At 40.1% G+C, this 12,185-nt stretch overlaps 1 protein-coding gene across 3 annotated transcripts in view; it reads right to left on the bottom strand.

The window, feature by feature from the left end:
- The window catches only part of LOC127440772 (uncharacterized), an 84,930-nt gene that overhangs the window by 26,324 nt on the left and 46,421 nt on the right, over positions 1 to 12,185 (bottom strand). For 2 of the 3 annotated variants that reach the window (XR_007897190.1, XR_007897189.1), the window contains exon 2: positions 8,805 to 8,930. The gene's annotated coding sequence lies outside the window, so the exon portion shown is untranslated. Of the gene's footprint in view, positions 1 to 4,399; positions 8,674 to 8,804; positions 8,931 to 12,185 lie in introns of those variants that run through there. The other variant, XR_007897191.1, reaches the window with a different exon arrangement.

Genomic DNA, 12,185 nt, shown 5'->3' with positions numbered 1-12,185 from the left:
GTGGACATTCCCACATCATGTGGAAGAAAGTACCTGGTGGAGCTTCCAAGCAATATTAGACATAAAAGCACTACTTGACAGCTTAAATACATGCAGTGAATAAATTGCAATAAGTAGTACACCAAAATAATCCAAGTCCGAATGTAGACTACAGTCAATCCAAATAATATTTAGCCCTCGCCACTGAATGATGGCAACTGAAAAACAAATGATTAGTAGGTCCGACTCGAATGTAGGCTTGTTAATCCAAAGAACATACATGTATGAACCAACTTAGTCCAATTAACGAAATAAACCATATAAATGAGTCCAGAACAGTATGAATACAAAGTTAGGCAACGTGAACTTGGTGGCTTCAGTGGCACAATGTTCTCTTATGAAGCAACATACAGATCTGCTTCAGTCCAGATAGTCCATGCAGCCAATCTATACCATCCAATTATGTAGCGATAGATCAAGGAGATGAGCAACGGGGTGAATATTGGCCAGGCCAATGTATTAAGCCATTACTCATCCGATTCAGCATGTGTACCTTAGGTTCCCACCGGCGTTCCACCGTCGGCAAAAGGGGCTGCACTGCCGGTAGCGAGTAGATGAATGCCTCAGCATCTCCAGGAGACTGGAACGACTCCACTTGACCACAAACTTTAATCTTTATAATAGTCAGGTAAACCAGGAAAGATTCCACCCCCCTGGCTTGAGCACTATCCATATCCTGAGAGAAAGCTAGGCGGCGTTTAAGCGTGTAGCTGCTATAATCAGGTGAATATCTCACCCTCCGACCATCAACATTGAGAGGATTCTTCCTAGCAGCATGAAGAATGGCATAGCAGGTGGTTAAACAGAAGACATTGAAAATCATTGTGCGGGTTTTCACTCGCTTCTTGTTGTCATTATAAACTCGATGAGCATGCATTATTTCGCCCTGGAGGTTGCCAAGTGAAGGGAACCACTTAGGGAGTGACTGTGACAGGAATTGGATGGCACTAGACCCTTCCAGTCCTTCTGCCAAGCCTGTGATGCAAATGTTACACCTTCGTCTCCTGTCCTCCATGTCCGCTAGCTTAAGCTGCATCTGTTGTAACATTGCATCTTGGCTAGAGCAACTCTGAATATCTTTGATATCTGACTGTATTTTCCCCCATCTCCGCATTTATCGTGCCAATGCTCTCAGACAAGGTCATTAAATGGGTCTGGATAATTTCCCTTTCGTATCTTTTCCTATCTGTTGAAGTTGGTCAAAGCGTGATTCAAGGTCATGCTGCCTCTCCAACACTGACTCTGCAATGGCTTCCATATGAAATGGCCCAGTCAGAGCCCAGACCTTAACCCAATAGAGATGCTGTGGAATGGCCTCAAAAGAGCTGTTCACACCAGACATCCTAAGAATATGGCTGAGCTAAAGCAGTTCTGCAAGGAAGAATGGTCCAAAACTCCTTCTGAACTTTGTGCAGGTCTAATCTGCAGTTACCGGAAATGCTTGGTTGAGGTTATTGCTGCCAAAGGCGGATCGAGCAGTTATTAAATTCAAGGGTTCACTTAATTTTTCCCAGAGCACTGTTATATTAAACACATCCTGTTAAACAAAGACATTAAAGATAATAATTGTCTCTGTGTTGTTAGCTTAAGCAAATTGTGTTTGTCTATACTTGTGACTGAAGAAGATATCACATTTTATGACCAATTAATATAGAAAACCAGGCAATTCCAAAGAGTTCACATACTTTTTCTTGCCCATGTACATATATATATATATATATATATATATATAATAAATACATATACGCGTGACAAAATTGATATCACACACATTTCGTCATCAGCATGCTCGAGCACTGAATGCATGCGGCCAGATTTTTTTTAACAATGCGGCACATTATGCGCATGCGCCTGGAATTATTTGCACTAATTAGTAGGTACACAAGGTGGCAACACTCATAGTTGAGCCATTGCTTTCACGAAGTGCAAGATGATACTATCGCTGGTGAACAACAGCAAATGTGCATGCCAAGCACTTGTGTGAGGATGTCAGGGGATACCTGCATTTGTATAAATCGAGACTGAAGGACAATAAAGACATTTTTATGGGTCTTCAGCTATTAACATTTTTAAATATTTTATGTGAAATATGGAATAAACAGAACATATACACAGAATCAACTTAACTCCCATTATATCCCCCTCCCAACCCTGTCCCTCAGCAAATGGTCTCTGTGGTCAAAGCCTAAATTACACCATGCACACATAAGCAAACAAATAAAAGAAAATATTTGAGAACATAAAAAAAAAAAAAAAAAAAAAAAATCATCAGACAAAGAGAAAAGAAAGATTTCCACAAAGAATAGAATTTACCACCACAATTCAGTTTCTCTCCACATGGTCCTCACTAAGAGCTGTCCAGAAAGGCCAAATACCTGTCCCATTTCTTACCATATGTGACTATTTTGCCAAGCCGTTTATATGACATCTTTTCAAATGCTGCCACCCTGCCCAATTCGGTGAACCATTCTTGAAATGTGGGAGCACCAATCGACTTCCATCCTCTAAGAATTATCTGTCTGCCAATCATAGCACTAGTTTGGACCCAGCTTTTTATATATTTGTCACCTACTTTAATGACTGCCGGATCACCCAATATACATAGTATGGGGCAGAATGAAATTTGAGTGTCTAAACCTCAGATAAAATTCTGGACTCTTACCCAGAATTCTTGAATCTTAGCACAAAACCAAAGAGCATGGGCCAACTGACATCGACAGCAGATAGGTGTGTCTTTTTAGATCAAGCCTAAACAATCTAGAGGGAGTCCAGTAGAAAGATGCAAAAACTTAAACTGAATAAGGTGTACCCTTGCATCCCTAGCCATATTTGTAATATTTTTTTAAATCCTTTCCCACTCCCCATCCTCCAATACCAAGTCCAAATCTCTTTCCCATAACCTCTTTAGAGCAGTTAAGGCCCCATCTCCAAGACTCTGAATAAATGAGGAATAATACACTGACACTTCATGCCCCTTTCCAAAGGCTGTGAGCAAAATATGCCATTTGCATAAAGGTCACCAAGTGTAGCAACACCCCTCTCAATCCATTCTTTCCAGCAAAAAGGGAATTATTAATACATAATTTGGGGTTCAGCAATAGGACCGCCCAATCAATGTAGTACCAAGGAGGGACTCTCTCATGTGGAAGAGACCAATGGGCCAGGTGTCTGAGATTAAAAGCAAAGTAATAAAACAAAATTTTGGGGAGGTCTAAACCTCCTTTGCCAATTGGTCTATGTAACTTACTGAAATCCAACCAGGGTCGTTTTCCATTCCAAATAAAATACTTTTCTTATATATCTTGTAGATATCTAGCGACTTTTGAACCCATCTGGTAGGGATTATACATTTTTTTCATCAGTTCATAAGATTTACTCTAGAATAGATTTGTTTTTGGTTTTTTTTATATCCAAGTCCCTCATTTCATCTGTTGTTGATTGCTCAATTGGAAACATCTTAGTCTCAGATCACGCCCTGGTGAACTTAGAGATGTTGCCACATACAGAGAAAAAGAAATCATATAGTTGGTGCTTTAATGTATCCCTTATGCAAAATCCTGAATTCCAACGAATGTTAAAGACTGAAATCAATGTTTATATGGAGACCAACTGGTCCTCAGTATCCTCTGTGGGCATGGCTTGGGAGGCACTTAAGGCAGTTCTTAGGGGGCGGATCATACAGTATGCCTCATTCACCAAAAAAATCAAAACCGTCAGGGTTGCCCTCTTTCCCCATTATTGTTCAGTCTTGCCCTGGAACCATTAGCAAAAGGATGATTATTTTCCAGGGGTGACGGAGGGAGGCGTGGCACATAAGCTTCTGCTTTATGCAGATTATATTTTATTATTCATCTCTGACCCAACTAGATCAATGCCTTGCCTCCGCAGAATTATTAATTCCTTTTCCAAGTTCTCAGGATACAAAGTCAACTGGTCTAAATCCGAAGCTTTGGCTTTGACAGCGTACTGTCCAGTAACGGCCTTCCAGCGGCCCAAACAGGGCATTAAGTATTTGGGCATTTTATTCCCAACAAATTTGTCTGATTTAGCCAGAGTTAATTTTGACCCTTTAATAAAATGGTTTTCGAGCGATGTAGACAGGTGGGCTTCATTACATTTATCGATGATTGGGAAGGTTAATGTTATTAAAATGAACTGTATTCCAAAATTTAACTACTTGTTACAGTCTCTCCCTGTTGATGTCCCCCTCTCTTATTTCAAGCAATTTGATAGCATAGCAAAGTCCTTCATTTGGAATGGTAAGCGTGCCAGGTTAAATTTCAATAAGTTACATAGGCCGATTGACAAAGGTGGGCTAGGCCTACCCAAGATTTAGTTTTATTATTATGCATTCGGTCTCAGACATTTGGCTCATTGGTCGCTTCCACCTGAAAGAACCCCTCCCTGGTTCTGCATTGAACAAGAACTTCTTGCCCCTATTTTGCCATTGCAAAGCCTTTCCATCAAACTAAATAGAGAAGTTAAATCACACCCCATTATTTCACATTTGCACTCAGTACGGACAAAAGTGTCCAGAGTGTTTAATTCAGATATTTATCTAAATGTTGCCTCGAGCCTATGGCTAAACCCCAAACTATGCATTAATAAGTCCCCTTTTTGTTGGTCAGAGTGGATTGCGAGAAGGGTTAATTCACTCTGTGATTTTTTATGAGCGGTGTGATGAGATCCTTTGAAAATCTGGTTCAATATTTTGGGATCCCCAGATCTCAGTTTTTTAGGTATCTTCTGTTACGCCATTGGCTTTGTACTATTTTTGGGAATAGCATACACCCCCCTAAAGCAGCAGATACTCTAGGAGAGGTGATTTCCGCTTTTGGAAAGGGCCATGAGGCAACAGTGTATTACTCCTTATTAATTCAGAGTCTGGGGGATGGAGTCTCAACCACTCTCAAGAGATTATGTGAGAAAGATTTAAACCTGGACTGGAGAGAGAATGGGCTAGGATTTTAAAAAACATAAAAACTACATCGAAAGATGCAAGGGTGCACCTTATACAATTCAAGATTTTACATTGGTTCTATTGGACCCCCTCTAAATTGTATAGGCTTGGTCTTAAAGACACACCCACCTGCTGGCGATGCCAATCGGAGGATGGAGACACAACCCATGTTTTTTGGTGGTGCGATGAGATTCAGGAATTTTGGTTGAAGGTACAGAGTGTTCTGTGTGACGTGTTGGGCATTCGGATTTTGTTTTGCCCCAGACTCTGTGTTTTGGGTGATGGGGCGGTCATAGACGTAGGTGACAAATACATAAACAATTGGGTCCTCACCAGTGCAATGATAGGCAGGCAGATTGTTTTAAGGGGTTTGAAGTCGGTGGGAGCACCCTCAATTCGGGAGTGGTGCGAGGAGATGGGAAGGGTGGCAGCCTTCGAAGAGGTAACATGTAGAAGGCTGGGGATATGGGATTCTTTTATTGGGAAATGGGGTAGATATTTGATGTTTTTGGGGGGCTCTCGCAGTGGGTCTGTGGAGAGAGAGATATAGTTTAGAGTTGTATGTTTATTACAGATGTATGTGTATGTATGTATGTATGTATATGTGTGTGTATATATATATATATTATATATATATATATGTGTGTGTGTGTGTGTGTGTGTGTATATATATATATTTATTATTATTTTATTCTCTGTATATGTGTGTACTTATGTAAGACCATATATTATTATAATTATTTTTCTTTTTTATTAACATAAACCATGCCATTAAATTGTACATTAATATGCTCAATAAAATTAAAAATAAAATAAAAACAGGCCCCAGTAAACAATAAAATCGAACCCACAACATGAGCAAATGAGCTCTACAGCAAGTTAACAAAGGGAGAAAAAAAAAAAGGAAACATAAAAGAGTCAAGCAGGAGCCAGTGGGCAGACAGCATAACAACAAACCCTCAGGAAGCATCAGCTAAATGCGTGATGTGAAGTCTGTGTTGTTGATGATTGAGTGCAGGCAAAGTTAACCACTGACTCAATTGATTTAATGAAGGCCATAGCTTGTTGTGGCCATGTAAAGTCTTACGCCCATCCTTGCTGTCAATTCTCTGCTTATCCGGATAGGGCAGTGCAAAGCTTACCTTCTGTTGGTGCAGTAATTGTTTACACTCTTTGAATCTGTCCCGCTTCGCTTGAGTCGGTCTGGCAAAGTCTGGAAAAACCATGATGTTGTGGTCCTTCCCAGCACAACTCAGCTTTATTCCTTGCAATGATTAATCATTAGCTCTTAACCGACTATTCAGCTTGTGCCTCGACTTAAAAGGCTGTATTAAATGTGTTTACTAACAATAACGAGGACAAAGTCATTTTTAAAAAATACCTCCAAGTTATATTCACTGAATTAAAGTGGAAAAAATATACTTGGATTTCTATTGTTTAATTCATTTAAAAAATCAATGCAAAAGTGTTTTTGTCTTGTCTTCCATTTAATATGATCTAAAAATCTTTACAAGATACATTTACTTCAGAAGACAGAAGATATTTAGACTTGCTTTCAGAGAATGTATCTTGAATATAAGTGTATTTTGTATACAAGTGTATTTTTTCCCTTGTTCATACTTCTGCCAGTGCAGTAAAGACAAAATATACTTGTATTCAAGATACATTCTCTGAAAACAAGTCTACATATCTTCTGTGTTGCTTCTCAGGTAAATGTATCTTGTTTTAAGGATTTTAAGTATTTTTAAATATTTAAATATTAAATTATATTCAACATTCTCAGAAAAAAATTATTCTGCAGTATAGCTCCTACAGTAAATGTACGTAAGGATTTTTAGATATTTATATTGGAAAACAAACCAATACCAATATAAAACCAATTTTTTTTTTGCATTGTATAATGGGCTAAAACTACACCCTCTCAGCTTTTTGTTCACTTGATTTCGATCCATCTTTAACTCACAAAAAACAAACTCTCTATTCACAAATTTTCTTCACGATAAGATACACACTGTAACACATTATGATGATCTACTACGTCGCGGGCAATCATATTATAATCTAGCTGCAGCAAGTGTGCACGTGTGATGAGCGTCTCAGCGAGAGACAGTGTATCAGCCAGGAGAAGTTTGAAACACTCTCGCACTGTTTTTCACGTGACTCATAACTGCGACTCTGACCGCACAGAGAAATGGCAGTTTCAGAGTTTGTGCTTATTTATACAACCCGCTTCCTTATTATTTGAACTTTAATAAAGGATGTGTTAAATACAGTATATAACGCCGGAGTGTTCCCTTTTTAGACACTCTGACAGGCAAGTTTTGCTCATGCGGAACGCCAGGTACGGCTCTGCTTTATTTCACGTCCTAACGGCACTGCTTCTGTATTTACTTATTTTGCATTTTTGTATTATCATTCCCTCATACTCTGTGATCTACATCACCTTAATCTGTTTGGGAAGTTTGGAGTGCGTCTGAACTGTGAGCTGTTCTTTCTTCTCCGTAATCAAGCGTGAGCTCAAGTGCTGCTCTATGGTGTCATTATAAGCGTTTCAAATGATCTCATGTTGCGTTAAATGAGATTAAACGGGGGCCTGAGTAGCTCAGCGAGTAAAGACGCTGACTACAACCCCTGGATTCGCGAGTTTGAATCCAGGGCGTGCTGAGTGACTCAAGTCAGGTCTCCTAAGCAACCAAATTGCAGTTGATAGGGAGGGTAAAGTCACACGGGGTAACCTCTTCGTGGTCGCTATAATGTGGTTCTCGCTCTCGGTGGGGCGCATGGTGAGTTGTGCGTGGATGCCGCGGAGGATAGCACGAAGCCTCCACGCATGCTACGTCTCTACGTTAACGCGCTCAACAAGCCACGTGATAAGATGCGCGGATTGATGGTCTTAGACGTGGAGGCAACTGAGATTCGTCCTCCGCCACCTGGATTGAGACGAGCCACCATGAGCACTTAAAGCGCATTGGGAATTGGGCATTCCAAATTGGGGAGAAAAAGGGAGAAAATTATTCGACAACGAAAATTATTGTCTACATTTTTTAATGTCGACTAATCGTTTCAGCCCTAGTGCTATTTAATGTCCCCACAGGCCGACGATTTAAAATGTTTCGACATCCTGCCCTCCCAGCACAGTTTAGCAAACAAAACTATTACAGTTCTCACTGGTTAAAATTGCTTAAAATATAATTGTAGCAAAGTACGGAGCTCGCCTTTAAGCGACCAACCCTAGCATAGTGTCACGTGTTTCCACTTTTATGGGTCTTAACAACTGAAGAGAAATAGGGTTGTGTCTCATAGCAGTCGTAATGCGCACAGTCAAACGAACTATCCTTTGAAAGGCTGAATTTTCGACTGTACGCATACGCCAAATGTTTGCGTCAAAACTGGAGCATCACTTGGTTTATAAATTTGATAGTTTTGTACAGTTAAAGGCTACAATTATTTAGCCCAATTGTTTTGTGTATATTTGTCAGTGAAGCTATTGCAGGACTGTGTTTAGTGTCTATATATCCCTGAGAAACGGTGTCTGTGTCTGCCAACAGTCAATTATGCTATGATTATGTGGTTTATAGGAAAATTTGCAGGTAACCATAAAACCCGTTCAGCACAATGTTTTTCTTAGACGTAATTGTACCATCAAAAACTCACACAGTGGCATCCCTAGTATTCTGCAAAAGAAAGTCATACATGTTTGGAATGACATGAGGGTAAATAAATGGCAGAATTTGCATTTCTGGGTGAACTATTCCTTTCATACTCCTCAGCATTCATGAAATAAAAATCAAGAATGGGCACCAACCTTTTTGTTCCTCAGTGTCTTCATTCTTGAGACTGAATGGTTCTGAAATACTGATGTCTTCACTCTCCTCTTTAAACTCCTCTTTAACAAACTCCATCTTCAGTAGCATGTCAAGTAGATTTAATTCTAAGGGTCAGAGAGAGGGAGGAAAGATATTAAGATTTGGCGCGCACACACACACACATACAAAACCCCACATAATAAGCGGCCCTAAGTGAAGGTAATAATTCAAATTTATTGACCCCGAAATGTTTCAAGGAGCCAGAAAAACCTGTACTATTATCACATTCTTCTGAAGATGTTCAGAAACATGAAGTAAATATTTAAATATTAGGGTGAAAATCAACTGTAACAAAGCTTCACAAAGGGAGGGAAGGAGGACACAGGGAACCGGGTTTCTTCAGTCTCAGGTAAGGCTCTTTTAATTGTCAAATTTCTGGGCTTACAGCTTCACAGTATCTCATTAGCTTCACATTAACATATCAACTACTCAGCGGGACTCTAGATCTCTGGCTCTCACTTGATCTGGCTCTCTCTCTCTCGATCTGTTGCTGGCATGGTCCTTTTAATGCCGCTCTCCCCAATCTCACTACAATTAGAGACAGGTGTTAGTCGTAATTTGTCTCAGGTGTATGCACCCTTACCACTCTCTCCCTTGACGGACGCTCGACCACACCCCCACTGCCACATATCCCCACCACCCGACTCAGGCCGGGGAGACATCCGGACTGCTTACCACTCCCCCCCCCCCCCCCATTTCTGGACAGGAAGTCGAAGACAGCCATCTGCACTCCCGGTCTGTGGACCACCTTGAACTTAAAGGGCTGGAGTGCCAGATACCACCGGGTGATCCGCGCGTTGGTATCCTTCATGCGGTGGAGCCATTGGAGTGGGGCGTGTTCCGAGCACAATACGACGATACTTGAACAAAAATGAGCTTCATGGTCGAGCTGCCAGAAAGAAGCCAATGCCACAAAAAAGCCCAGTTACAATATGCCTGACAACACCTTGACACGCCTCACAGCTTCTGGCACACTGTAATTTGGAGTGACATGACCAAAATAGAGCTTTATGGTCACAACCATAAGCGCTATGTTTGGAGAGGGGTCAACAAGTATTGTGCTCCTTGAAACAACCACACCGTCTTTTTCCAAAGCAGCCTGTATTTCTCCTGAGGTTACCTGTGGGTTTTTCTTTGTATCCCGAACAATTCTTCTGGCAGTTGTGGCTGAAATCTTTCTTGGTCTACCTGACCTTGGCTTGGTATCAAGAGATCTCCGAATTTTCCACTTCTTAATAAGTGATTAAACAGTACTGATTGGCATTTTCAAGGCTTTGGATATCTTTTTATATCCTTTTCCATCTTTATAAAGTTCCATTACCTTGTTACGCAGGTCTTTTGACAGTTCTTTTCTGCTCCTCATGGCTCAGTATTTAGCTTGCTCAGTGCATCCACGTGAGAGCTAACAAACTCATTGACTATTTATACACAAGCACTATTTGCAATTTAAAAAGTCACAGGGGTGGGAAATTAACCTTTAATTGCCCTTTAAACCAAGGAGAACATGGGAGCGTGTGCTTCCATCAGGATATACTGGACTATGAACGCTGCTACCAAGACAGTATAACGAGAACATGATGGGAGACTACATTTGGGGGCTGATTCATGAAAGTGATTTACAGTATAATCATAAATCTCGAAAAACTACTCCTAAATCTTTTGTAGTCAATTTTGTATTACTTTAGTATAAATACATGTTAATTTGGATTCATATGTTGTTTTTTTCTGACTTTATGTGAACGAAAAGACACAAATTCGCCCGTTTTCTCATTGGAAATAGGTTGATTTCAAAATATCACTCTCCTGGTCATAAAAGCAAAGTTTGTGGGGAATAATAGCCATTTTCTATACTTTTGAGGCATAAGCAATTAGGAAATAACACTTACTACCCAGGAACCAAAAAAATAAAACAATTTGTTCACAGTGAAGGTCATTTGTTTATTTGTCCTCTAAGGTGTGACTGAGGGTCTGATTTCTATCAGGAATTCAGTTAACGGGGGGCGTCACGTGGCTCTGAAGAGGATGGCTGGTTGAGTGAAGTGCTCCAAAAAAAAAAAAAAAAAAAAAAAAAAACACAAAAATGCCTTAAAATACTGGTTCATTTAAGAAAATTAGACCGAAACTACTATTCTGAGTAAGTCTAAACAGCCTGTTGCTAAACAGTGTGACATTTTCACCACAGCTCACAAAACTGGTGCTGAAAAACAGAAAACTCAGGCCTGTCAACTGGACTCGACCGCCATGGCTGATGTGGCTGGGCGATATGACGATATATATCATGGCGATGATATAAAGTGTCAATCGATATAGCTTTTGCTATATCGTGTATATTGCGATATGTAAATATCCATGTGAGCAGCGTGAGTGTATCTATGAGTGGGCACGCTTCATGCGAAACTGAAACCAGGCTTCAGTGGTAATGAATTCACTGGTTATTTGCACACGCTGGTTTAATGCCAAGATTCACTAAAGGAATTATGCCAATCAGGAAACAGCGCAAACGTGGCCACAAACTCATGGCTGATTCTTTGCACTTCTGATTTTGTGGGTGCTCAACAGTGGAGGATGCAGCAGTCCATCGTGATCTGACTGACACACTCTGTCGGGACAGCGTCACTGTGATCCTGACACCTGGATCATCTCTTTAACGTGCAGAGGTGCACTTGACTATACCACACATCTGTAATTTTTGCTGATATGATCAATAAGAAAGTTAAGAAAATCAAAGGGAGCTTATTAAAACATGTGACATCTGGTTCACGAAAGCTGACACAGATTAGAAAAATGTAATCTGCAAACTGTCACGTTTTACTAAAATTATGTAATATTTTCTTTGTTACTTTGCTTTGAAAAGATCTTGAGTTTCTTGAGGAAAGTTTATAATAATTTTGTTTATCTATGATTGTTAATCTTTTTCATTATTGTCAGAGGAAGATAAAGATTGTTTAGGTGCTCCACCTACCTCAGATGATCTTCAAAAAGCCATTCCAACCTTGGCTTGGATGGGTATCCTATAGAATCTTAGAAAACATTCTGGCCACACATTTAACCCCTTTTTATGGCAATGATTAAGGAATTTTTTGAAAAAGGGAAGCTCCCATATTCAATGAAAACAGCCATCATTACTTTGATACATAAAAAGAGCGGAGATACCACAGAATGCATGTCGTATAGACCGATTTCTTTGCTCCCAGTTGATCTTAAAATAATTTCAAAGCTACTTGCATGCAGGTTGTAAAATATACTACCACATTTAATTCACACAGATCAGACTGGCTTTGTAAAACCCAGATATGGCTCTGAAAAAATATGCAGACTAC

Source organism: Myxocyprinus asiaticus, chromosome 5 (genome assembly GCF_019703515.2).
Source record: "Myxocyprinus asiaticus isolate MX2 ecotype Aquarium Trade chromosome 5, UBuf_Myxa_2, whole genome shotgun sequence".
Lineage (NCBI taxonomy): Eukaryota > Metazoa > Chordata > Actinopteri > Cypriniformes > Catostomidae > Myxocyprinus > Myxocyprinus asiaticus.
Note: the sequence above shows the minus strand (reverse complement) of the source record. Positions and strands in the feature narration are given on the sequence as shown.